We start from the raw sequence: 25,863 nt of genomic DNA, 5'->3' as shown, positions 1-25,863 counted from the left end.
AGTGGATCTCCGACTGTTTCCAGCGCAGGAAGAGCTCACGCAGGAGTTTGTGAACATCCAAGAACTTGGACGTTTGCGGGAGTTCACAAACTTCCACAGCTTTCCCGCCTCTGAAGGCAAAATCTCGTTCCGTGGGAGGAAATTTACTCACACAAAAACCTGCTGCCAAATTGATTGCTTTTACGTGTGCAAAAACAACTTAAATAAATTACAAGAGTCGATTTGAGCTGATAAAAAAGAAGCTATTTGCACATTAAAGTCAAACTTACTCTGAAAAATAGCTTTGGGCTCAGGGCCAAGTTTCTTGCATGCACCGGATTCCCGGGGCAGATGGAAAGCCTGGACCGCTGATCCAGGGATTGAGGCTGTGTAAAGGAAACCCATCTCTGGGCCCCAGTATTAAATGCAGCGCATCTTTACTGCCAAGAAGGACTATCCCTCGGCCTGGGACTTCAGAAATTGCTTTTTAATTTTTGCTGATCCAGCTGCTTGTAGCTTTTAAGTGGATTAATCACGTTTCAATATATCTGTAAATGTAGACTAAACAAACACTGGCATGTGTTCCCACAGACACAAGGATGCACAGGGGATAAGGAAAGAACAGAGCAGGCAAACATTGGGGCAGAATCCATAGTACTGAGACACTTAAGCCACCCCGGAGATATTCATATATTGCCGTAGCGAGCACGCAACACCATGCAGTAGATAAGACTCAGCACCAAATCTTGTTGGGAGGGAACTTGCCACAAGTTTACTAGCACTGGTGAGTTAACTCATGGGTGATCCAAAGGGGTAGACAGTGTTGATAAACATAAAGTGACTGCAACCGAGCATACAAAGTACATTGTAACGCATATCTCAAGATGCAGCACTGTAGCAACAGCTTGCGAGGGTTTACCCAGCTGGTGCAGTCGGATGCCCAGAGGAAAGTAGATCCCACCAAGGTGAGCAATTGCTGCCCACCCCAAATCCAACTTTTCGAGCTTGTCTCGGGGACACGGGGTTCTGTTGCTTTCAGGTAGGGCCCCTGCCAGATGATACCAAAAGTATTCTGATCAGGATCCTTCTCTTCGGCAGTGTTGCTTGATAGATTTGCATGTATTTAAGCTGTTGCATCACCCTGTAACTCTGACAAGGCCCAGGGAGCGGCAACTGTTGGATCCGGCCCACCCTCTCACCCGGGCCGGCTTTAGCACTGGTGGCGCCCTCTGCGACAATGTTTGTTGCCACCCCCCATGACCACCTCCGCCACGGATTCCCTCACTACCATTATTTAACAATGCCCCTCAAGTATCTACAACCACTCTCTTTCAGATTCATTTAGTTTTACAGCGCCACTCATACTAGTGTGAGGTGTCAGAGTAATTTATACACACACACACATTAAAGAGAGACAATCATAGGTGTTTAAATCAGTGTATAGGAAATGTTATATAAGACAGAGGACTGCAAGGTGTAGGAGTCACATCATCCATAATGGTAGGGAGTGTAGTTTGAGTATTTGGTCTGGAAAAGCACAAATTCTGAATTTAAAATGTAACACCATTGTTAGGGGATCTCTTTAATAATAAGGCGTGATTTCTACTCAAATGAACCCTTTTTGGAAGATTAGAATAATGAAAGACTGAGCAAAAAATCATAGAACGCTAATATATATACCTTGCAGTTTGCATGCATCCGTTGACGACAATGAATTGCTCACTGTTCTATATTAGGATTTTAACTTATAAACTTCAAGTAGCAAAAGGATCTCTCTGACAAAAGCAGTAACCCACTGACCTGTTTACATTATATGCCCTTTATGATCTGCATGGTACGCGTTCTTTGCAGCAGCCATATTAACCCTCTGCGCTCACTTGCCATGTGTCAAAACTTCCACTAGACAAAGTTCCTTCTCACTCCAGAAAGAACATTAATCACTTGAGTTAGCTCGACATTTTTATTGATGCCTAAAAATTGCTGTTGGCAAGGAACATTATATACTTGCAAGCATGACATCCCCACCCGAAGTCAGCACACGGTGCCAGTGGCGGCTCCTTCGCTTTGGCGGAGGAGCGGCGCCCCACATCTTTTAAGCTGTGCAAAGAAGAAGCATAAAATGATAAAAAGTTTATGTTATCATTTTAAGCTTCCTGCTCGTTTGTGGGTAGGCGAGTGGGTAGGGTTGCTCTGCTCTTGGAGCAGGGCAGGGGAGGAGTGGTATGCCAACTCCTAAGTGCGCAGTGACTGTTTGGTCGGAATCTTCTTAAAATATAGCAAAGGCAAAGGAAGGTAATATAGTTGAAACTAAATCAGTCGCTAAGTCAGATAATAGTATTGTAGGTTTGGACTTTACCAATACTTGCGTTCAGTAGTGTTCTAAGGCGCACCAGTCTGCATGTCCTAATGCCATTAATGGGATGGTGAGCACGTTCTGATTTCCAGTGGTGCTGAAACAATTTTGAGTGGGGTGTACTGCTATCAACGTTACATCACTCATCTTATAGGGATTGTGAAAAATCCAAGTGTCACCCAAAGAAGAAGTGTCACAATTGAGCCAGCGGTACAAAAGGGGTGGTAATGGACGGAGCATCTGAACCAATCAAACACTTACACCCAGTCAAAAGATCTGGGTTTAATCCATCACCGTTCTTTAGCCCACTCTGCCACCCCGGTTCAGACATGACTATATGCAAATCAGTCTGACCTTGTGCCTCATGGGAACAGTCCAGCCCGAACTGCCAAGCCATGCCTTCCCTGGACCGGAAACAAGCTTCCGAGGACCGGTTTCTGGCATTCCAGGCGTCTTCCGCCCGGCTTGCTTGAATCTAGTGGCAAAGTGAGCAAGGGACTCACGTCTGAGCATACCCTGCCACACTTATGGCGGCCAAAAGCGGTACAAAAGGGGGTGGTAATGGACGGAGCATCTGAACCAATCAAACACTCACACCCAGTCAAAAGATCTGGGTTTAATCCATCACCGTTCTTTAGCCCACTCTGCCACCCCGGTTCAGACATGGCTATATGCAAATCAGTCTTGGCCCTATGCCTCATGGGAACAGTCCAGCCCGAACTGCCAAGCCATGCCTTCCCTGGACCGGAAACAAGCTTCCGAGGACCGGTTTCGGTATTTCAGCCGTCTTCAGCCCGGCTTGCTTGAATCCAGGTCCGTTCGGCAAAAGAAGGTGTAGTATGCAGTTGGTGGTGCATTTTGGAAAAAACTGCCGCAAATATATTATATAAGTATGGTGTGGTAGCGCACTGTCATTTACAGACAGCTCATACTCCATTGAAATGACTTCTAAATTTGCAAAGGCAAACGGTTTTGCTGATAAAACTCTATGGCGCATAAACCGTAGTACGGAAATTAGTTTTTGCTGTGTTAGAAAAAATGACATTCTGCAGCCTTTCCTTTCACACCAGCAAGACTGTCAAATAGTTTGTTTTATAAAATCCTCTCACTTTTTCCAATTTCAATGTTGGAAGAATTGCAGCAATTTGTCAGAACTCAGAAGGCAATCTGAAATTTTCGCTTTGTCTGTGGACACAACAAATGTGACCTGATAAACTTTGTTGTTCATTCAGCTTCGGAACTCAAGCATGGCTATTTTGGGGCTGCTCCGTCCTCCCCCGCACCCCTACTTCCTGCGCCTATGAACCTTCATGCTGTGAAAGCAAGACTATCGCCACTACTCTCTTTTCCTGGCAACTTGTGGTCAGTTTGAGTCTTCAGACCCCGGAGGTAGGTGATTGGTCGGCTAAATCTCAGCTGCGGAAGATAGGCGTGGCTAGGGGGGTTACTTCGCGGCGCTCGCGGTCTGCAGGTGTCAAAGAGCCGCGAGCCCAGCGGCAGGAGGAAGGAGGAGGCGCGAGCAGCCGGAGCAGGGGCCGCGCGCGCCATCTCTGGGCACTGGCGCGTCTGCACAGTTCGTGCGCGTTGGTTGGGGGCTCTGGCAGTACCTGCACGCGCCGGGTGTCAGTGCGGGCTACAGTCCTTGGACCCACCAGCGGTTGCTTCCATTGATGAAAAGAAGGTTGAACCAAAAAGCTGCTGCTGCCCGTCTGCTTCACACACCTGCGCGCCGAGAGGAGCCTGCACGCCAACACAAGCCATAACTCTCATCATTGTACTTCCAGTTACCTTTGTTAGGATCAGAGGGGTACCACAACCTCTCTGCACCCCGCACCCTTCCCCTCCCGCCCCGGGTCTTGTGAGTACAGCCTCCCCAACTATTGAACACTAATAGGACCTGAGGTAGATTTTAATGTGAGCTTTCCGGGGACCCGTGCATCCCAGTGCCACTTAAAGCTGGAGAAGCTGTCTAAAGCACCTCCCCTTTACAGTCGTGCATCTGTGTCGCTCTGGCTCCCTGCTTCACGGTGCACAGGTGGGGTTCAAGTGACCGGCACTGCAGACGCTGTTCCTCTACCACTCAATTAGATGCTTAGAGCATCCTTGACTTAGCACGGCTGTTACTCTCCCTGGTACTGCATGTTGATTGGTCTCCGTCTCTGCAGCGCAGACCTTGCATGGACCAGCTTTTTCGTGCATGCAACAAACCGCTTGTCTTTTGTGCCATCTCCAGTTGTTCGTCTTGGACTGCCTGTAACTTTCCATAGGAGCAGTCGCGCTCGCGCCTGTGGGCGTGACTTGGTCCAGTAGTATACATCATCTTTGACTTTACGCAGTAGTAGAGGAGAGGTTACGGACATCGGCAGTGCCTTTACCCTGAGTAGTTGTTCCAGCAGCACTGACTCTCGTCTGTGTTAACGCGCCAGCAGTGACTGCGCAGGAGGGACCCCCGCGCCAGCAGTGACTGCGCAGGAGGGACCCCCGCGCCAGCAGTGACTCTGTACCCCCGAGGTCCGTGCACCCTGCCTTGACCCTGCCCTGCTGCCCCTGCACAGCTGAGATGGCGCGCGCCTGGCTGGCGCTGTGGCAGGCGGTGGCCTGGTGTCTCGCGTGCCGTGGCGGGGCTGTGGCGCTCCTGGACCCCTCGGACCCGGGCTCTGGCCTTCCACCGGCAGAAGGTAGGTGCCCGTGACCGAAACACGCAAACACTAAAGTGCGATATGTATTGGCAAACAGGCAGAGAAGTTTTAAGGCATGGCAAAGTGGACACCTGCCACCTTTTAAGTGATACTTCTCTGTTTCTGTGACTCTGTCTCACTTTCACTGATTTCTAGATCAGAACCTCACCCTCTCTACCTCTGACTCCCCGTCTCCCTCTCTCAACCCATTGTCATTTTAAGGATTTTTAGGCCCTGCACTAGACACATTTAATCTGTTTTTGTATGAAAGTTCAAGTATAATATCGTTGGGCATCATGCAGGATAGGTAATAGAATTCAAAAGTGCTCTGAACAGGGGGGAGGGGGCAACAATATATCGTGAGCTGCCCGGGGTCGAAAAATTCCTTATGATAACTTTCTACCTTTGCCTCCATGGAGCAAATGCAATGCACTGCACATTTAAAACGGTTGAATGTGTGTAGGGGTATGAACACGGCTGATAAACTATTTTTGATTGAAAATAAATGCAACTTGATCTCAGAAAACGTGTAAATAGCAGTTCTGTTTTAGTTTGATGGCACACCCTAAGAGCATTTGTAAAGTTCAAACCAAACCATACAATAATAAAGCGGAAACATGGTCATGGAAATAGGAAATGTGGAGATGCACGTGCAGCTTGCTCAGTAGGGTAAAGGGGCTCTTTGAAACTGATGCCCTCATGGGTGATTGGCTGCGCTCTACAAATGCAGACTGACTGAGACTGTGAATGTAGTAACCGATGATGCAATGGATGGAGCTTAAGATGGCTAGTTTAAGATGCCAGTCACCCCTTGCATCTGCTGGGGGCAGATTCAACCCTCCACCACCACACAAGCATTAAGTATTTCTTCTCGTTCAGTTGATTCCCACAACTCTTATGCTCAGTGGCTGGTCTACCGTGGGCACTGATTAGTAAACTCAGTCTGTACTGGGAGCATTTAATGAGTTAGCATCTATCTTGCCCTCCTCCTTCGCATCCCTGTCAGAATGGACCTCTCATCAGAATGGTGGATACTGTTGTTAGTATTTAAGGGTTGTCGAGTGCACAAGGGGTATCGGTACTTCTCAGCAGTGCATGGAGTCTTATCAAGCTGTTGGGGTTGGTACTGCTCTGCATTCCGGTTGGAGTACTGGAAGGCAGTGCATGCCTTTACCTTTCTACAGGTTGGCTTGCATGGTAAGATACAGCATCCGAGAGTCCCTGCAGCACGTGTCACACAGCAGTGGGGTATAATTTGTTGCAGGACTGTGCGTCTGGCACTTCTGTATGCTTTGCTGAAGGAGTCTAGGTAGTCAGACGATGAGTCTGGCACTTCTGTATGCTTTGCTGCAGGACTCTAGGTACTTTCAGACTATGCGCCTGGCACTTCTGTATGCTTTACTGCAGGACTCTAGGTACTGTAAGTCTTGTATTTCTGTATCCTTTGCTGCAGGACTCTAGCTACTGTCAGACAATGCGTCTGGCTCTTCTGTATGCTTTACTGCAGGACTCTAGGTACTGTAAGTCTTGTATTTCTGTATCCTTTGCTGCAGGACTCTAGCTACTGTCAGACAATGTGTCTGACTCTTCTGCATGCTTTGCTGCAGAACTCTAGGTACTGTAAGTCTTGTATTTCTGTATCCTTTGCTGCAGGACTCTAGCTACTGTCAGACAATGCGTCTGGCTCTTCTGTATGCTTTACTGCAGGACTCTAGGTACTGTAAGTCTTGTATTTCTGAATCCTATGCTGCAGGACTCTAGCTACTGTCAGACAATGCGTCTGACTCTTCTGTATCCTTTGCTGTAGGACTCTAGCTACTGTCAGACAATGCGTCTGGCTCTTCTGTATGCTTTACTGCAGGACTCTAGGTACTGTCAGACGATGAGTCAGGCACTTCTGTATGCTTTGCCGCAGGACTCTAGGTACTGTAAGTTTGGCACTTCAGTATGCTTTGCTGCAGGACTCTAGCTACTGTCAGACAATGCGTCTGGCACTTCTGTATGCTTTCCTGCAGGACTCTAGCTACTGTCAGACGATGAGTCTGGCTCTTCTGAATGCTTTGCTGCAGGACTCTAGCTACTGTCAGACGATGAGTCTGGCTCTTCTGTATGCTTTCCTGCAGGACTCTAGCTACTGTCAGACGATGAGTCTGGCTCTTCTGAATGCTTTGCTGCAGGACTCTAGGTACTGTCATGATGATGAGTCTGGTAATTCTGTATACTTTGCTGTGGGACTCTAGTTACTGTAAGTCTTGTACTTTTGTATACTTTATTGCAGGACTCTAGGCACTGTCAGACGATGAGTTTGGCACTTCTGTATACTTTGCTGCAGGACTGTATGTAATGTCAGACAGTGAGTCTGGTACTTCTGTATACTATGCTCCTGGACTCTAGTTACTGTAAATCTGGTAATTCTGTATACTCTGATTCAGTACTCTAGGTAATGTCAGATGGTGACTAGTACTTGTGTATATTTTGCTGCAAGACTCTAGATAATGTGATACAATGAGTTTGGTTCTTCTGAATACTTTGATTCGTACTAGTACTTCTGTATACTTTGCTGCAAGACACTAGGTACTGTCAGACTGCAATTCTGCTACTTCTATATACTTTGCTGCAGGGCTGTAGGTCATGTCAGACTGTGAGTGTGGTACTTCTGTGTTCTGAGCCGTGGGACTCTAGGTTGTCAGACTGTGAGTCTTGTTGTGTATAGTTTGCTGCAGGACTTTGGGTACTGTCAGGCTGTGAGTCTGGCACTTCTGTATGCTTTGCTGCAGGACTTTGGGTCAGACAAGGAGTCTGGCTCTTCTGTATACTTTGCTGTAGGACTGTAGTTACTGTAAGTCTTTTACTTCTGTAAACTTTGCTGAAAGACTCTAGGTGCTGTCAGACTGTGACTGGTACTTCTATATACTTTGCTGCAGGGCTGTAGGTCATGTCAAAGTGTGAGTGTAGTACTTCTGTGTTGTGAGCCATGGGACTCTAGGTTGTCAGACTGTGAGTCTTGTTGTGTATAGTTTGCTGCAGGACTTTAGGTACTGTCAGGCTGGGAGTCTGGTACTTCTGTATATTTTGCTGCAGGACTTTAGGTACTGTCAGGCTGGGAATCTGGTACTTCTGTATATTTTACTGCAGGACTTTAGGTACTGTCAGGCTGGGAATCTGGTACTTCTGTATATTTTGCTGCAGGACCTTAGGTACTGTCAGACGATGAGTCTGGCACTTCTGTATACTTTGTTGCAGGACTCTCGGTAATGTCAGACTGTGAGTGGTACCTCTGTAGACTTTGCTGTACCTTTATCCAGTCCTGCATCTCAGTAATGATCAGTCTAGAATGCTGCTTTGGTGACGTATGCTCGGGTTTTGAGATAGATTGTTGTATCATTCACCTGATGGCCCCTTTAGGAGTAAAACAAAAAAAAAAACAATTTCCTGTCAGCGTTATGGAGCGAGGGGAGCAGGGAACCCAACCTGTTCCTCAAACTCCCTGGGCTGCAGAAATCCCGCCCACCCGCCCCGGGAGCTGCGTGGTGCCCGTATGGTCGCAGTGTTCAACCTGTAAGAGTGTTAGTTTGGGAGCCCTGGTTCATCTGATTGCAGCCATTTAATAATCCCCCCTCCAGCAGAGCCCGCAGGTAACTCTTCTGATCACACCCCATGTACTTAAGAACACTCCCGGCACAGGCCACAGTAGAAGCAGCAGAGATAGCCCACAAGGGGGTGTCGTGCTAAGTTGAGTGGACAGCAGGGGCTGGCCCAGGATGCACGAGTCTGGAACGCGCTCCATGTGTTTCAGAACCCGTCTCATTCCCCGTCCCTGGGGCAGGCTTTGTTGAAAGCGCGCTCACAGACGCTGTCTGTTACCCCTCCAAGGCCTGGCAACCTGTCAGCCCTCCGCAGCTGCCTGCGCCGTCTCCTCGCGCCCAGGGGCGCGCGCGCAGCAGCCCCGCTCTGCCGCTCCTTCGAGTCTGGTATCAGCGGGGCGATCAGCAGGCCTGGGGCTGGGGGTATTTCCTGGTAGGGCCAGGCCACTGCTGATCTCACAGCCGATCCGTGGGCCTGGTCCCCTGAAGCCTTTCTGGCGAGGTGTGGTCAGTGCACTGATCTGCTGAGTTTGTTATTCAGATAAGATGTGTTTGCATTGGACGAAGTATCTCAACTTTCATTAGAGTTTGGGGTCAAACACAGCACAGCCTCGTCTCGTGCCAAGTTCTACAGGACTGTCGTGGGCTGTATCGCTCCTCAGACCTCCACGACAAGTGAGGAGTCGCGATAGACAAGGGCACGGGCTTTCACGTCGGCCATCAAGTGTGGCATGGCAGCCACAATTTTACTTCCTTTTATGTCAATTGAGACCAAGCTCAGGTAGATGCATTTCTGTACAGTAAAATATGAAGAAACTGGCTTGGCTGCAGACAATTCCTGATAGTTTAAATAGAGTTGTGGGGGCTCTGCCAGTGCAAGCAATAATTTGGCAGAAGAGTAATGCAGGCCAAGCTAAGGCGTCCCGGCCGCCTTCGATGCGTTAAAAGGTTATTTGGTGAATGATGTCACAGTGTGTCTCAAAATCCATGCTGACATCAGCAAACAATGACACACCCTGAATGCTTGTTGTTGGTCATTGTTCGTGATACAGGACTGGGAGAATAGAACTTTCTTTTTTCCTTCTCTCGATGGCCCCTTTAAGGCAGCTAGCCAACAAGTTTCCTACAACCTTGTTGATACTCTCTATAAAGAATGCACTGTTCAGCACCAGGCCTCCCAGCTTGTGCCATACATCAAACTGCCAACCCTGGAGTATACGAATGTATATACTCTAACATAAGGGGTCTGTTTTCATAATTCAGAAGTGACGATAGCCCTTGAATGATGATTTGTGCAGGTGGAGTACTCATTCTCATAGTTCGCATTTTTAGGGATTAATGCTTATTTTTCATCATCAGACTTTACCTCAGAGCAGAAAAGGGAAAAAAAAGAGAATTAGGGAAAAACAATGACACCGGAAGGAAGCAAGGATGAAAACGGACCCACAGGAGTGTGATAAAGAGGCATGAGGTATAGAGTTGAGGCAGAACGAGGCATGGGGTGGCATACCTTGGCAGCCTGGCATTCAGCAGTGTAAGTGACGGGCAAAAAGTGGGTGCCCTGCATTTCTTCTTTTTACAAACTTAAGCACTCGCAGACACCAGTTCTTGCCAGCCCTCCTCAAGCCTGAGGATTCCGAGGGGAGGACCATGGGCGAAGGGATGTCGAGGGTTGCTTAAATAGCTCTCCTATGCCTCTTGTACTTAGCTCAAAGTGTTATAAGCTGAGCTGAATCTGGTGGTTTCACGTTGACTCCAGGGATGAGTGTTTGACCTCATGGTCACAGGTTCGAATCCAGGCAGGTCCAATCAACTTTTGCATCTTTCCGAGGTCGAATAAAGGAGTACCATTGATTTGCATAAAAATAGACATCTGTTATTTTGGTGCCAGGATACCCTTCAGGGTGAATGTGGGCTTAAATGGGCATCTTTCATCTTAGATAAATCATTTTCGAAAATGGTGCATGAGTCATTCCGTAGATGCATGCATGTACAGAGATTCATGTGCATGTTTGCATGCTAAGGCTTTTTTTTTTTGGCTGATGATGCATTGCATTGGCACAAACATCTGGCAAAGTCAATCATTCAACATGGTGAGATCTTTTGCCTTTGCCAGTGATTGTTTAAGTGAAGAATCGTTTTTTTGGGATATCATAAGCAGGCGAATCTTTTTTTCAAAGTTGCGCCTTTTCCCTGTTCTCGGGTTGAGTATCCTAAAATAATACACATTTGGTCTGAATGGCTGCACTAACTGTCAGGGTGCTGCTTTTTGTAATGTTGTGTTTTGGTATTTATATGCATGGTACACCCGTAGTACTTCCTCTTCTTGCCCTCTCAAAAGAGCGATTGTGTTCTGTTTCTTATGGGCACTCTGAAACTCAATGGTATTTCTCTCATGAGTTTCAGAGTGTCCCGTCCATAAGAAACGGATCTCAATTGCTCTTTTGAGAGGGCAGGAAGAGGAGGTACTCCTAACCCCAAGAACAGCAGTGCACACACTTGCTCTCTGGTCTTTAAGAATACTGTATTTGCAGGTAGCGTTGTAAAGGAATGACCCAGCAGGGCCTGGGGTGCGGATGGTCTCGGGTACTGGTGGGGGGGCCTTCAAGCACGCTTGTAATGCTCGTAGGATGTGGCCAGTGCTTAATGTGTCAACAGGCCCCCTCCTTGATGGACTGGAACCTGCACCTCCCCTCCACCCCAGCGCCTTGAGACCCTTTCCGGTGAGTAGTCGCACTTAACAAACACATGATTGAATGTGTAAAAAAGTAAGTGCCGGGACCAGGGGCAGCTCTTCCGTTAAGGCGTTGGAACGTCGCTCCACTAAGTGTAAAAACAAAATGTTAATAACGTTATGTTATTATTCTTTTTTTCTTCTGTAAGGAGAAAGCCAGGTTGGGGCAGTGCTAGGCTTGTCACATGGCGAGGGAGGAGGAGGGGTTAGTGCTGCACCAAGTGCACATGCCGGTTTGGTTGGCCGTTTTGGGCAAGCTAAACCGTCATGCGCACTTAGCATGTGCTCCACTGGCTCTATATTGTATTGTACAGCCTGGGTGGAGAACATGCACATTCTCCCAGGCCCCGTCTGAGCGACGAACCACAGTGCTCAGAACCATCGTGACGCTGCTGTCGGGAGCCAGGAGAACAGCGAGGGCAGAGAAGAGGCTGTGGCTCGTGACCTGCAACAATAAGGTAAGTCTTTCTTTTTCTTACCCCCCCCCCACCCTCCCCACCTTTCCCTGCCTCCACTATTCCCTATCAGCTGCCACTGGACAGACCCTCGTCAGGAGGCCACCGAAGTTTACACCACCCATTGCCGTTGTCCCCAGTCCTGCCAATGACAGTACCTACACAACCAGTAACCATCACACTGCTACAAATTTGATAATTCAGATTGCTTGAGGCCTCGGCAGCTATAGGAATGGCTTGGCGACAGGTATTAGTTGTCTTTAATGTATATTGAAATGATAAACAACTGTTGTTCTGCTCATCTCTAAATTACATAAACACATGCGCACCCCTGTTACAGCTGTCATAAGTGCCAGTGTTGACACTTAAATGCCGGAAACCGCCGGCTCAAATTAAGCACTGGATGTGGCTGCCGCCTGTGGGAAGCCTGCCCCATGAGATTTACTTTCAGTCTGCTGAAAGTAGCAGTTTCAACATTTATTGATTTATTGTTGCATTAGAGAAACTCTCAGGGAAAAGGTGCCTACGTGATCCTCTGTCACTTCATACATGAGGGAGAGATAGAACAGAGCGGAACAGAGGAGGAGAACCACCAGGGATATAGAAATGATGAGAGTGATTGGGGGGAAATGAGAGAGATGCCTGAGAGAGACTGATGAGGGGGGGGAGAGAGAGAGAGACTGCAGGCTTTGAAAAAAAACAGGTGAATAACGGAGACAGGCAGTAGAAAGAGAGTGAGAGAGGTTGTAAAGAGACAGACCGAGAGGAAGTGAAAGAGAGTAAGTGAAACCCAGCACTTAGGCTCTGAACACGGGTGTTACCCCGAAACCGGTCCCAGGATGCTTGTTTCTGGTCCTGGGGAGATCTGGCTTGGCAGTACGGGCTGGACTGTTCCCATGAGGAGCAGGGACAAGACTGATTTGCATATGGCTGGGTCGGAACTGGGGTGGCGAAGTGAGCTAAAGAACGACGATGGATTCAACCCAGATCTGTGAATGGGGAAGAGTGTCTGAAAAGTGTCAGCGCCCTGTCAATCTTCTCCTTTTATTTGCTCTGAGTTCGGAACCCCAGAGGTGTATTTTGTATTTATGGCACCCAATAAAGTCCAACACCTCCTGCGTTTGAAATTGATGAAATGCAATAAATGGCACCTAAAATTCCTCCTACTCAGTGATGAAGAATAACATACAGGAAAGTCTCCTCGTCCAAGTACTTAACGGACCTTTTCCTCTAACATTAAACTAGGCTCTTAGAGGCTTTGCAAAGATAGGCTATGGGGTATGATGCGGGTTCCTGGCTGTACTTTGCAGGGTCAGGGCCCTTAAGGTTTTGTTACGGAACTGCTTGCAGGGACCTTGCAGTCATTTATTGCGGCAGGCAAAGTAGGGTTCCATTCAGAAGCGAGGCTCTTCACCACCATGGGCAAATTGGATCACATCATCCCTATCTATACTGTACAATCTCCGATGGCTTCCCAACATGGCCAAGATTCAATACAAATAATGCTGCCTGGCTTACAAGAAATGGAAAACAGCACTGCAAGGTTGAGGACAAGATTCATTGGAAGTGGAATTACCCTCTAACTTGAAGTGCCAAATTTCATGACGGCATCTGCCTTAAAGCAATCCTTCATTGGTGCAACTACTGTTGCCTGGAACCCCTCTTTATGCCTCAAAGAGACCCACTCTCCTCCAACCATCATGAAACCCACCTCTTCCACTAGTTATTAACTAACTCCTTAACTAAATTTGTTCTACCCAAGCATAGATCTATTTTACTGTGGTTTTTGAAACTTATTTTCTTTCTTCTGATGTAACCTATTCCATATTCTCCCATGCTGTAGTCTGAATTTCATGCCTAAATGAAACCTCCAATGTCATGCTCCACTTTTCAAAACACATTTTTAAATAATCACCATCAATTTGGAGCATAGTGGGTCAAATTATTTTGTAGTCCGGGACCATTTGGTGGAGAAGTGTAGCTCAATGGTTAGAGCGTCAGAACCTGATACAGAGGTCTGGCCCGGGACCAGGGTTCAATTCCCGCCTTGGCGGGTCTTGGGCTCAGTTTCCTCGGACCTGATTATTCTCGCCTGGGTGGCTATTCTAATCATGGGTCCCACTCTGCAACTCAGGGCAATAGCTTGCTTAATCTCCACAACGGCCCCAACGGTGCTGGGATGCCAGGCTTCACCTTGGGGGTGCCCAGGAGTGGGCATTTCACTGGGAAAAGCCAGGAAGGGTTCCACAGCGGTATGCGTACAGCACCAAGACACCTCAGGGTATAAGTGCGCTATACAAGTACGAATTCATTTCATTTGGTCAGCGCCTTCATAATATATATTTTGGCTGACCCTGAAGATATCTAGTTCAATGAATGGCTTCCCAATTAATTTTCAAGTTGGCCACCTAAAAAAACCAAAAAGAAATCCATGTGGAAAACCGGCAGCCTGCAGATCCCCTCTGGGCTCCACAATGCATCTTTGGTGCGCGGCACAAGAAAGGGGGCGGATATCCTAGTGGGCTACTACCACCGATGTGAGCAGTGCTGTCACTGCAGTTATGCAAATAATTATAGAGTATGTATGTCTACAATGGTTCCTCTGATAAGTAAGAGAGCATCTTGAAGTTCATATATGCACCAAAGAGAGTACAACCTCCAAAGTTGTTTATTTTACTTTTTTACTTACAAAGGCAAACTAAGCACAACGTGAAAAAGATAAATCAATATAATGCAACACAATTGCAATAATGCAACATTATTAATAGAAAAGGTACAACTGTGCCATATTCTGAAGAGAAAATGTTTAAGCCGAAGAACAATTCAAGTGGGAAATGACTATTCGGACATTGGATGCGACACTCAATTGTGAATAAGTCCAAAGTCAAACTGGTTGCCACTTGGATGTGTCAGAATCATTCCCGCACTGTTGTTTTGTGCATCATTCTGTCCTTTGCACTGAGCTCTGCCCTGTCTGCAATTTTCACTGCGTCATGGTGGTGACCTCGTGCCTAAAGGAGGACCCGTTGTGGCCTTCCCGTATACTGTACCCAGGGTCCTCTCTGGTCCCTTGGCATGCCACGCCCTTCTTTCAAATGACTGTGGTTGGCTCTTTCACCTGTGAGGATGTCTGCACCGTGGAAACAAAGAGGAATCTGCCTGCAGACTCAACAGCCAGGTCTTCAGTGCCCGAAGAGCCTGGAGCTGCCCTTCTTCCAGTCTGACTACCAAGCAGGAGTGTTTTCCCTTCTTGAGCACAGAAGGTACGACCCCCAGGTCCCGACAGACCGCACGGTGCTCGTTTAATAAGGCCGGAAGACGGGAGGATTCGAGACGGTCGGCATTTCGTTTTTTTTTTTAACGCAAGCTGTCAAATGCGATTGTGCTCCAGGCACGTTGTTTAGAATGATAACACTCATTTGCACTGCCGGCCAGTGCAGCTAATTGCATTCGCTCTCTCCTGACCCCACCGCCCACTAATTGCCCCCAGCATTAGTTTGCTTCGGGTGTCAGGGCTGCACGGAACGCTCCTCGTCCCAAGAGCACAGGTGTGTTCAGAAACGAGAGCAGACCCCAACAGGTCAGTGCCTGCGAAATGCCGTCAGGGTTGGGGAAGAGCCAATCACATCCTCCATCTCATGTGATTGACGGCCCCAGCTCTCCTTCGCTTAGGAGCACTGGCATGTCATGAATTCAGGTGGATGTGCTACTAGACAATCGTCCTCCGCCACCCAGTCCCTCTTCATGACTGTGCTAGGCGCTATGTTCAGTTCTGGGTCACTGGGTTGGGGACTATGGGATCATTTAGACCCAGGCGGGCGCCTTCCCAGGTCAGCGGAGGCCCTGGCTTCCATATGTCGAGATAGTCCCATGTGCATTGGGCCTTAAGTGCATTCACTGCTGCAGCAGATGCCCACTCGGCAATCCTTTTTAGGTCGAGCCTGGGCAGCACATGCGCAGCTCTGCGGGGCATGCTGTATTTGAGTACAGACTTCAAGCTCCACCCATTTCCTCCCCATCTTTTCAATTGGCTCCTGCTAATGTCCTTTCCAAATCGTTGCTTTTGATTCGTGAATAGGTTTGTTAGTCCCTCCTAAGTACCGCCTTGTCTGCATTTGTAACATTCCATGAGGACTGGACCTTTTACTTGTACTGTTACACAGTCAGTTTTATCTAAACTGTGATTACTACTTTCTTTAATGATTTTCCCCTATTCCTCCCACGACGTAGTTACTCCTCATAGGCCGGTAGACGGCTTTTCATCACTATGATATCTGCTCCTCGTCGCCAGAGGGGACACCTTTTAAACTCTGCTACTCATCGCAAACCAAACCATGGCAGCCGCCCGCTTTTGTAAAGCACCGCATGTCACTCCTAACACGGACGCAGTAAAGCACCGCACATCACTTCTAATATGGGCACAATATAATCAATGATTGCCGCAGCTTTTTTTGCTTCACAGCAGGCTCCCTTCGATTTTAATTAATCAGTTTTTTTCAACTAAGCACCACACTAACGCTTCAGCAGTAGTGCTGCTGCTTGGGCAATGGCGGCAGCTTCCTACGTTTCAGTTCCACAAAAGCAACACACACCTTTCTTTCTACACAGCTCTGCTTTTTTTTAGATCGCTGGACAAGGGGCAGAGACCGCGTCGGCTCCTTCATATGGGATGAGTTACGCGGGGCGTAACACAGCTCTCTTCACACCCACACTGCTCGCAAGATCCCACCACTGCTGTTTTGCTCTTTTTTTCCGGTACTTTATGCATTTACGAAAAGTACTGCAAGTGGAAGAAAATACACGGGGCAGGAAACAGAAAAAAGCATTTACAATGCAATAGGTCTCGCATTTACAAAACTTTGAACTATTGGTATTGTAAATGACAATGCCTTTTATTATTGCAGGTTTTTAAACACACAAATTAAAGGCATTGTCATTTACAATACCAATAGCTCAAAATCTCGCAAATGTGAGGCCTATTGCATTGCAAATGTTTGTTTGTAGTTTACAAGCAAACTTCCAAAGTTGGAGAATGTTGAAAGTCAGTGGCCTGACGTGCAGAGACTTCAGTCCCTGCACCTCAAGGCCATTTGTTGGTTGTCCTGCCCAATGCGGCGCTGCAGGTTGTTTACCCTGCTGTAAATTAGTGGCCTTTGCGGTCCTGTAACAGAGGGACTGGTGGGCCGAGTATTCCTGCCTGTAGCTAAGGCTCCACCAGTGGAAATCCTGCAGTCCCCCCCCCCCATTGAAATGGGATGAAGGAGTCCTGAGGATGGTAGGTTTATCATTTGGCATTTTCTTTTTTAAGATGATACCCTACATTTGCTAACCATTAAGTGACTCCCTATAAATTTATATTGGAAAAGTCTTAACTTTTAATTTGATTTCATAGTGCCAATTTATCTACAAGGAAGAGGTATCGTTTTAGGAGGACACCTACCAGACAGCACAGCTGTCTTGTTTGCTAAAGACATCTTGGGGACATTCAGAAAGCCTCTCTGGGATTGCATTCCGCCCGTTGCTTATCATTGGCTTTATGGTTTGTAACTCACATTTTCAGGCTTTCTATTTGCTGGCTTTATTTGTTTTAGGCTGTACAGGGTGAGTTTGTCCCTCCCAAGTAGCAAAGCCTTTTCACATAAACTCCCTTGTATTCTTCCACAAGTACTCCTTTCTGTAAACAGACCTGTAAGTCTTGTTCTTATCTTGTCACATTTTCTGTGCATTCAAAGACCAAGGTCAAATGTCAGGCTCTGTCTTTCGAGGGAGCTTGGTGTTTACTTTTCTTTTTCTGACTTCAAAGTGAGAGAATTAATGTGACAATCTGGCTGGATGCAGGAGGTAGGAAAGGTGTTTTTTTCTAGCAAACATTTAAATTAACTGCAAGTATTTCAGAATATATCAGAATTAGGAACAGAAACAAAGCCCTTTTTTGTGTATTCTGGAATGTGTTGGAAACTGTACTATAATATGATCAAAACAAAACATTACACTAGGTGATGCCATTTCCACATATTATTGTTTATGCCCTGTATAGTTTTATTAGTAAAACTGTATGTCTGTTCAAATGTAATGGTCATTTCCATTGAAAATGTGTTGCCTGTAGTGGTAGTGTGCTACCACACCATGCATACTCCACTCTTTGCCACTTCATTCTACTTTGCACCACTCCACTTTACACCACTCCACACCATTGCACTCTACTCAGCACCACTACATCCCCTCTATTCTGCACCACTCTACTCTATGCCAAAGCACTCTACGCTACTCTACTCTACTCTACACCACTGTGCTCTAGAGTACTCCAGTCTAGGCCACTTCAATCCATTCTGCATAACTCCACTATACGCCAGTCTGTAACACTCAACTCTACGCCTCAGCACTCTACACCAGTCCGCTGTACACCATTCTGATCTACTCTGCACCACTTCACTCTATGCTACTGCACTCTTCACCACTTTAATCTACGACATTACACTATATGCCACTCTATTCTATGCCACTGCACTTTACCCTGCACCACTCCACAGCACTTCACTCTACTCTGAAACAATCTACTATACCCCACTCCACTCTATGCTGCTGCACTCTATGCCACTCTACTCTAAACCACTGCACTACATGCAGCCACTGCTGTCTATGCTACTCTACGCCACTGCACTCTGGCACTGTACGAGACTCTACTCTGCAACATTGTACTCTACGCCACTGCACTCTGTCACTTTAGACCACTGCACTGTACGAGACTCTACTCTGCAACATTGTACCCTCCGCCACTGAACTCTATGCCACTCTCCTCTGCACTACTGAACTCTATACCAATTACTTCTACGCCACTCTACTCTGCATCATTGCATTCTACATCACTCCACCCTACGCCAACAACTCTAGGCCACTCTACTCTACACCATCTATGCCATTGCACTCTCTGCCACTTCACTCTGCAACACTACACTTTACGCCACTGTACTCTACTATGCACCACTCTAATGTGCTCCACTGAATTCTACGACTCTGCATTGTATACCGCTGAATTCTATGCTGCCACTGCGCTCTACCCCACTATACTCTGCAACACTCTACTCCAATGCACTGTTCACCGGCCCACTCTACTCTACACCACTCTACTCTACAGTGCTCTACTTCACTGCACTCTACGCCACCACTCTCTACAACACTGCACTCTAGGCCACTGAACGCTATGCCACTCTACTCTGCACTACTGTATTCAATACCACTGCACTCTACACCACTGTACTCTATTCCGCTGTACTCTACATCACTTCCCCCCTATGCCACTGCAGTCTATGGCACTATGTTCTACTCTGCACACTCTACCTACTACACTCTATGCCAATGCACTCTGTGCCACTGCACTCTACGCCACTATACTCTGCAACACTACGCAAATGCGATCTACACCAGTCTGCTCTACTGTTTGCCACTCCAGTGTATGCCATTCTACACCACTCCACACTATGCCATTCTAATACACGACACTCTCTGCCACTCCACTCTACAACACTACTCCATTCTTCACCATTCCACTCTATTACACTCTACGACACTCTCCTCTGTACCATCAACTTTTAGCCATGCTGAGCAGCAGCCAGGCTGTTGTACAGCATGGCTAAAACACATCGGCAAAGCCAATAGCTTATGCATAGATGAGACCTATTGGCTTTGCCAGTGCTTGTTTATTGCTGTAGTAGAGCCTCAACTATAAGGCGATGTATGTGTAACAACACTATGGTGTGTAGGGCCTGCTTGAGACCAGATCACCGAAAACGCGGTGTCAGTTGAGCATTAAGCTGTTTTTAGGATGCACTTCAGACTGCACTTCTGTCGTTTATAAGTGATGTCATTGACTGTGGTTGCCTTGACGCACTTTAAAAGCACGCGAAGTACCAACCTCAGAGGATGAAAGACACTGAGTTGGCCTCGTATATCTCAGCGTTTCTCACTGAGCCATTTTTTGGGCCTGTAATGAACATCAGTGTGAGCCTGGGTGGTATGGTGGTCTGTAAACTAATGCTTACTATAACTTTCTGTTTTTCTAAATTATTCAGGCTCCTATGGTAAACTGCCTAGACAGCTTGGCGCTGTACTGACCGATGTCCACTGGGGGGCGCCATAGCACTATCGGTCGCATTTCCGCTGCAGCCAGGTGTGTTCCAAGGCCGAGGCGGGAATGATTTGACATCTCCAAGGCCATGCGGTCGAGACCATCACTTAAAGCGGTCACTCGATTCCCTCAATGTCAGACCTGGGGTCCCAAGGCGAGCTCGCCCGCTCTTGTTTTCTGCCTGAAGTGGAAACGTGAGTCCTACGGGTCGGACCCCGGGACGCTACGTCAGGGAGCAGGCATGCACAAGGGTGCACAAGCGAAGCTTTGAAGGCCTCTGACATCACGGGCCAGCAGAACCCGAGACCCTCTCTGAAACCTTATTGTAAACACATGGGCCAGATTTAATCTGCTGTAATGTGTGGGCCAGGTGCCGGGAAACGAGAGCCAGAGGAAGAAAGAAGAGGCGACCACCGTGCCCTGGCCCGGCGCCATTCTAGTTCTAGCAGGAGTGGGAGCCGTACCTTTGGGGTGGCGGCTGAGCGCCATGTCTGAGCTGTGGCCGCCCAAGGGCACCCCCAGTCTTGCAGCTGCCCTATCCCTGTAACTCTGAGCTCGAGCCCGGGCTTGGAGTATCAGGAAATTACTTTTCCTGCTAAAAACATGGCTGTCTACAGTCAATTATGAACGAAATATTCGAAACCCCTGTTGCGCTTAGCTGAGACGAATGCAAACGTCCTCTTGGGACAGAAAATGGACCCCGGCAATAAAATTAAAGTGGCGCCATTAGCGAATCAGATGGCTAAAAAGTGACTGCCCTTTGCAAATCGGTGCAGTTTTAAGCTTGCAGAGGCGAGCTGTACAGGTGTCTTTCAAGGTATAGGAGTGTGAATACATACATTCAATTATTTTCCTGTCAGCGCCTCTTCAAAAACCAGGGGTACCTGCCTCTGCTCTTCGCCGATCAAGGCGGCTACAACTAAGCTTCCAAGCACAGGGCTTTTCCTCGGCATCCTTGTCAGGTCGCCGGATCATTGGTGACTGCTTGCAGGTTTCACGAAGCGAAGTAAGGGTGTAACATCTGCGCCCCCACCCACAGCACATGCAGACACACATGAAGTCCTAATGAACGGCTGAGACGCCGGCGGACCGTGAGCCGGGATGTGTTTCCAGTGGTGCGCGTGCAGATGCGTCCCTGGAATCCGGAGACTTCGTGCCAAGGGGTGCCTGCCTGTCGAGGGTGATTTGTGTTCGGAAATACTTGCCTCTTTTTGTTTCCTCGAGGATCCAGCATCACCCTCCTCCACAAAACCCTCCGGGATACCTCGAGATTGATGTGAGAAATATGAAGTTAGAAACCTAACATATAACAAGCAGTGGCAAAGCCAATAGGACTCACCTATTCAAGAGCTATCTGCTTAGCCAAAGTGTTTTAGCCGGGTTGGACAGCGTGGCTGCTGTTCAGTATGGCTAAAAGTTAGTGTTGTAGAATGTCGTGGAGAGGAGTAAAGCATTGTGAAGTGAAGATTTCATAGTGTGGTAGCATACTGCCATTACAGACAACACATTTCAATTGAAATGACCATTGCATGTGCACATACAGTATTACTTATAAAACTATGCAATGCACACATGATGTGTGCAAACTGCATCACCTACTGTGTATTGTTTTGATTGTATTAACATATATGTTTCCACTACACTTCAAAATTACCAAAATTGGGCTTCATTTGTGCTTTCCTTTTTCTGATGTATTACCAAAATGTACATTTCATTTAAAGACATTTAAATGTTGTTGTGCGCTAGCAAAAAAACTTTCATTTTTCCACTACCCAGTACCCAGCAAGACTGTCACATAAATCTTCTCACTTTGAAGTCAGAGGTCAGTTGTCCATCTCTGCCTTTGAGAGAGCTTGGTGTTTACTTTTCTTTCTCTGTCTTTGAATTCACGGCAAATGTGACAAAATAAGAACAACATTTAAAGGCCCGTTTACAGAAAGCAAGTGTTTGTGAAAATACAAGGAGTGAGTCAGAGAGGTGGACAAGAGGCTTCACTCCACAGGGGGCACAAAGACCTGCAGGTAGCCTAAAGCAAATAAAGCCAGCAAATAGAAAGAAAGCTAATTTGAATTACAAACCACAAAGTGAATGTTAAACAATGGGCAGAACGCATTCCCAGGGAAGCTTTCAGAATGTTCTGAAGAAGTCTTTTCGCAAACCCAGTAGGTCTCTCCCATGGACGAGATGTCGGATTTGTCAATTGGGTAGAGGTGTACAACGGGAAGGTGGTCATAGTCAATGGGACAGTAAAAAAAAAAAAAAAGTTCTATTAAGGCCGTGTCACATTGCTTTTTTTTCCCCCTTATGGTGGTTAGTGGGGGGGGGGGGGTGAATAAGCATCAGGGACAGCAAAGAGGTGGGAAGGGAATAAGCTACATGAACGGTGGCGGGGAGGGAGAAGCAACACAGACAGGGGAGTGGGAGGGAAAGAAACAATAAAATAAAAAGTAGTACCTCAATGACTGCACCAGCAGCAGAAGGACCATAATCGAGCTGAAGCAATCCGTACTTGGTCTGTGCTCCAGCCGAAAGAGAGGAAGCAAAGCTAGCTCGCCCTGGACAATTATAAGGCAGCAAATGTGAGTGACCATAAAGCTCACAAATTTTAAGCAATGGGCGGGCTCCAAGGCCCTTGAAGAATAAAATATCTCTTCCACGCAAAAGTATAGTGCACGGGCTGTTGCAGGCAAGACCTAAAAACTACTTACTTAAGTTAGAAGAGCTCCAAGCCAGGTATCCTCAAGTTGGGTCCATGTGCTCTTCACCTTAAAGCAAAGTCTTACCTTTTACTCTCTAAATTCGAAAAGCATTATGAGCTTCACTGTACCTGGCAAATGATGTCTGCCAACTTGGTCATGGCATGATACTGGGATGCTGATTTGGTAGAGAATCCCCGATACCTCTAACTCCATGCTATAAGCCATGTAGGCTGCATGTGCCCTGGCGCACCTAACCCACCTGCTGATATCCCCTGAGTGCTCTGCCAAGATTCCCTCACTTGCCCTGACCTATACCCTGAAGCAGGATGACCGACCTGGCCTGCTGTTGCTTGCTGACCTGTCTGGTGGTGTGCCCATTCTGCTGCGGAGTCGCTCCTCCATGTGTTCTTGGGCCCACTTTCTCCTGAGCCAGTTAGCTGCCCACATTACTGACATCATTTATAGCCCCTCCAGCATTATTACGCTCATCGTCCTCCTCTTTCTGTAATTCTTGCTCCTGTGTGGTGCCCTGCCTCAATGCTGCCATCTTGACCATAGGTGCTGAGCTAGACTAGGTCTTATCGGTTTTCATCATCATTGTCCTGGCAACAATCTTCTCTCCACTTTCTGTGCTGCTGCTTCTCAGCTCTCCCTTGTGCTTCTCACTCTACATCTGGTAGACCCTTTTCCTCACTGTTGTTGTGGGGTTTTCTACCCTCTCTGAGCTGTCTCACAGACTATTCTTTCCCACGACTAAAGCAACGCCCTGCGGACAACCTTGCTAGCTCAATTATCCTTTTTAAGTCGTCATCACTTTATCTTCACTTGGGGTCTGGCCACAGCTCCTCTTCACAACACATCCTAGCTCGTTGTCAATGATCCTGGCAACAGCCTCTCTCTTGCCTTTGGCTTGGGTCTCAACCCTGACTTACTGGTCTCATGGTTTGGTCCTTTTTGCCTGGTGCAGTCATGTTTGCAATTCCTGCTCCATGTCCGCATGCGCAAGGGCAGGCACATCTCAACAGTCTCCACTGGCTCCTAGACCAGGAAAGATTTAAGTTCAAGCTACTAGCCGATACCAACAAAGCGCTCCATAACTCTGGTCCAGCTTACCTCAAACACCTCCTCAACTTCTACCAACCCATCCGACACCTTCCATCTGCGCCCCACTCAAGAGCACACCTCCCTCGCTTGAAGAAGACCAGAAGTGGAGGACACTCCTTCTCATACCTCACAGCCAAGACCTGGACAACCTCCTGAAACACCTCAGAGCCTCCCCTTCCCTCTTGGATTTACAAATGAACCTCAAAACATGGCTCTTCCAGATGAAACAGGCTTGATCTTCTCCTGCCCTTCAGGCTGCCCTCTCGCGGGACCTGGATATCCTCACTTGTGATTAGTCATGCTCTATAAATTCACATAACATAACACTGCATTTAGCTCCTAGTCTCTGTGGCCACTTCACAGGTTACTCCTGGCCAGCAGAATGTGGTTGGCCTGCACACTGTAAGTGAGGAGATTTTGTTGTTTGCTCTGGTTCCGGTCAGCTGCCTATCCTGGTCCTTGCCGTCAGTGAATATTGCTGTGGGTGTGCTACCTGGAGCTCCTTGTCTTTTCTGCAACTTTGCATTTTCCTCCTGGTCGTCCTCGCACTCCAGTGGTTCAAGGTACTCTGTCTCCACTTCTGGTCCCATTGGTCAGTCCCTCCTGGTCCTTGATGTTATGTTGATTTGTATAGCACTCTAATCACCAAAGAGGGTATCCAGGCACTTGGACAGTTGTGTAGGTGTTTGGTCCTCAAGGTGTTTATACAAAGAGAGAGATCTTCAGCTTCCTGCAGAACTCAAGAAGTGAGGAGTTGGCTTTGATGTGTTGAGGAAGGTTGTCCCACGTCTTGTGAACAATGTACGAGAATGAGCAACCTCCAGTTTTGCTTTTGCGGATGCTGAGAATTTGTGTCTGTGAGAGTGAGCGTAGGTGTCTGGTGAGTCGGTGAAAGTGTATGCAGCTGTTCAGGTATTCTGGTCCTGTGTTGTGTAGGGATTTGTATGTGGGTGTGTGAGAAGTTTGATTTGGCTTCACTTGTGAATGGGAAGCCAGTGAAGCTTCTTGAGGTGCGGAGTGATGTGGGTGTGACATGGGATGTGGAGTATGAGTCTTGCAGCAGTGTTTTGGATGGTCTGTGTAGGAGTTGTGTGGTGATTCTGGCATACAGAGTGTTGCTATAGTCCAGCCTGCTGATGATGAGTTCTTGCGTGATGGTCAATCTTGTGTTCTGAGGCAACCATTTGAAGATCTTTGGTAGGTTGTGGTAGCAGGCGGTGCACACTGAATTGACTTGAACTGTCTTGATGAGCTCGTGGTCTGAGAGGATCACTAGATTTCATGCTTGGTTTGTGGGTGTTGGTCCTAGCTCCAGCCACCAAGTGAGGTCCCATGAGGAGGCCTTGTTGCCAAAGACCATTACTTTTGTTGTGTTGGAGTTGGGCTGCAGCCAGTTGGTTTGCATCCACTCTGTTAACATGGTCATGCAGTTGGTTAAGTTGGTTCTGGTGGTGGTTGTCTTGTCCGTCAGGGAGGGGATAAGTTGCATGTCAAGAGTGTAGGAGATGATGGTGATGCCTTAGGATTGCATGCTGTTGGCGAGCAGCGTCATGTGTATGTTGAAAAGTGTCGGGCAGAGGGAGAAACCATGTTGGACTCTGCATATCAATTTCATGGACTATGATGTGAAGGATGGCAGCCTAACCCTTTGGGTTCTTCCTGTGTGAAAGGACGAGATCCGTTTGAGTGCAGATCCTTGTATGCCAAATCGTGGGGCATTTTCTGATGAGGGTGTTATGGGAGATAGTGTCATAACCACAAAGAGTTTGAGCAGGATGAGGAACGTTGTTACTCCTCTGTCCAATATGTTAAGTAGAATGTCATGAGTGGCCGTGATGAGTGCTGTATCGGTGGTGGTGTTCTTTTTGAATCCTGATTTAGTGTTGTCTAGAAGATGGGGTAGTTCGAGGTGGCTTCTAAGTTGCTTGTTTAAAGCCTTCTCAATCACTTTGGCTGGATCCAGGAGCAGGGAGATGGGTCGGGAGTTGTTCAGTTGATTTGGGTCGGCTGTGAGCTTCTTAAGGAGGGCATTGATTTCTGCAAATTTCCATTCATCTGGAAAAGTGGCAGATGTGATGGAAGTGTTGATGTCTGGATTAGGGTGGTGCTGATTGGTCATATACCCAGGTTATAGATGTAGTAGGGGCATGGG

This window comes from Lissotriton vulgaris, chromosome 5, assembly GCF_964263255.1.
Source record: "Lissotriton vulgaris chromosome 5, aLisVul1.2, whole genome shotgun sequence".
Lineage (NCBI taxonomy): Eukaryota > Metazoa > Chordata > Amphibia > Caudata > Salamandridae > Lissotriton > Lissotriton vulgaris.
The sequence above is the reverse complement of the archived record's forward strand: the minus strand, read 5'-3'. Positions refer to the sequence as shown.